The sequence below is a fragment of the Etheostoma spectabile genome, chromosome 22 (genome assembly GCF_008692095.1).
Source record: "Etheostoma spectabile isolate EspeVRDwgs_2016 chromosome 22, UIUC_Espe_1.0, whole genome shotgun sequence".
Lineage (NCBI taxonomy): Eukaryota > Metazoa > Chordata > Actinopteri > Perciformes > Percidae > Etheostoma > Etheostoma spectabile.
Window position 1 is genome coordinate 17,276,079 of NC_045754.1, and position 2,500 is coordinate 17,278,578.

At 39.1% G+C, this 2,500-nt stretch overlaps 1 long non-coding RNA gene across 1 annotated transcript in view; it reads right to left on the reverse strand.

The window, feature by feature from the left end:
- LOC116672424 (uncharacterized) overlaps positions 1 to 2,500 on the reverse strand; it is a 14,264-nt gene that overhangs the window by 8,442 nt on the left and 3,322 nt on the right. The window lies entirely within an intron of this gene.

A 2,500-nucleotide genomic window follows, 5' to 3' on the forward strand; every position in this document is an offset into this window, starting at 1 on the left:
GTGTGTGTGTGTGTGTGTGTGTGTGTGTGTGTTCCCCTGGGCTTTCAGGGTAAGCCTTCGCGGCCTTGTGCTCCTCATCAGACTCTGTGTCTGGGGGCATGGCTGTAGGGTGGGCCTCCACCGCGGGGACCCTGGGACCAATGGGGGACAATCACTGCTGCCTCATAGCTGCGAGGAAGGAGACAGACAGACACTGCATGGATGAAAAGAGAAAAAAAGAGCATGAATTCTGTTTGCTCTCCCATTTTTGTCCTTTTTTTCCACTCCTATCCATCCCTTTTGCCCTAATCCCTCTTTCCTTTCCTTGAGGATCTGCAAGGAGTTTCACAAGATATCACCTTTCACAAGATTGTGTTTTGTGTGTGTGTGTGTTTTATTATATGTGTATTTTAGGGGAATCTTCTGTCAACACTTCCTCATCTTCTTGTCACACGGCAAGGTAGGCTTTCTTTCCTGTGACAGACCTCTGGAAGGAGAAACCTTACCTTCCAAAATAAAAAAAAACACACACTACCCCTATGTTTATTATTCAACTATTGACAAGGTTGGGGAGGCTCGTTTTTCCACATTGTTATTACCTGCTTTTCTGCAAAACTGCAACAATTAGCTGGATTACTGATTAATTGCCTGCGAAGAAAATCAGCATTACTTGTCATTTTGGATGGAATCCCATATGATACAGAGTTTAAAAGAAAGTCATTTTCACCTTCTAGCATGCGATTGGAATCATAATTATGCAGTTTATGAAGATGACAATTATTTTTATGCTATTTGAATTTCCAATTCTTCCTCCAGTTGTATTAATCAATCAAGTAATCTCCAACAACACAGCATCCTTTGTGTTTTATCATTAACCGTACCATTTGTCATGATCATTTCTTTATTTGCCATTTTCATTTGATTTTTTGAATTTGAGTAATGTACTGCTGCTCCACGTGTAATAAGTTACATCTCAACACTGTGTATTGATCCCAACCGGCAGACAGGAGCCACCTATTAAGTCAAAAACCAAACAATCAAGTGAAATATTTTAAGAATTTATCTGAAAAAGTCTTTCCATTCCTGATTTGAGGTTTGGATATAAAATGATTGTACTATAGACACAAAACAGACGTGAATGCCATATTGCTTAAAAACTATTTGCCAAATTCTCAACAGTTTCTTTGCTGTTGTTTATAAAGAAATAATCTACAGGCCATTGTTCTTTCTCTCTGGCATGAGAAATGCCGCTGTTGTTAATGATGTTCTATGCAAACAATGTAATAAGAAAGGTTAATCAGGCCGGCATGATTTTCTATTAGCTTTGTTTACTCAGTCTGAGAGGACTTCGGGGGCTGGTTTCATCTCAATAACAAAGGATCAGACCCAATGCTCTGACATTTGTTGCTAAAATCCACAATAGAAGCCAAGGAAAAACTCTGCTACTTCTGCTGAGGGAGCAGCCAAGCCAGTGACAGGCCCTGTAGGTTTGAGATACAATCTGATCACAAACATCTTGCCAAAAAAAGGTAACATGATAGGAAATAATGGGAGTAAAGCCTAGCTCCCAAACAACTGTGTTGAAACCAAATATGTGAAATGATTACTTTGCACTATACAAGCTGTCATGATTTAAAGGATGACTTTAGTCTATAATCTGAAAGTTTCAATATTCTCAAATATTTCATGACTTCATTTAATCCTCTGCCTTCTCAGTGACTGTCTTTTTTTATGTGTTGGATGCAGCATTTGTTGTTGTTGCTCTTTGACTTTTGAAAGTGTTTCCAAAGTAACACAATTACAAAGCGCTGCTGTCTGACACATGACAGACTCAACCGCACACTGATCAATTGTCCTTTACGCCGCACCCTGCTGCCTTCACTATGGATTCCAAATCTCAACCGGTGACTTCACCTAGATCGGATTACCTGCTCCCTTCCTACAATGGGAAGAAAAGTAGATTTCACCTTTGGCCATTTAGGTTCTCTTGTCACACACATTAACGCTAGGTAAGGTTCAACTTCATGCATAGTTCAGTGGTTCTTTGAATACCAGAGACAATGCCTTTGCCACAGTTTAAAATGCAGCAAAACAAGTTCAACGCATGCCCTGATCTGGTAAAAGGTACAATGGTTTAATTAGGATAATAAGTGGATTCAAGGGTATTTTAATACCTGGATGAATTTGCTACCTCTAATACTAGTGTTTTGGACTAGTGTTTGATGGTAAAATACCTTCAGCTACAAGCAGGTATTGAGAAATCTAAAGAAACGCTTTGATATTTTTGGGATATACTGTATAGACACTTATTTGTTTTCTTGCAGAACGATGAGAATTGATACCACTCTCGTTTGTGTACAAAAAATGAAGCTGACAGCCAGGAGCCAATTAGCTTACCTTAGCATAAAGACTAGAAACAGGGGGAAACAGCTAGCCTGGTTCTTACATGCCCTCATAACTGAATGACATAATAGGTTGATTTCCAATGACTCACAAAACAATATTGATTAGCGTTTTATTT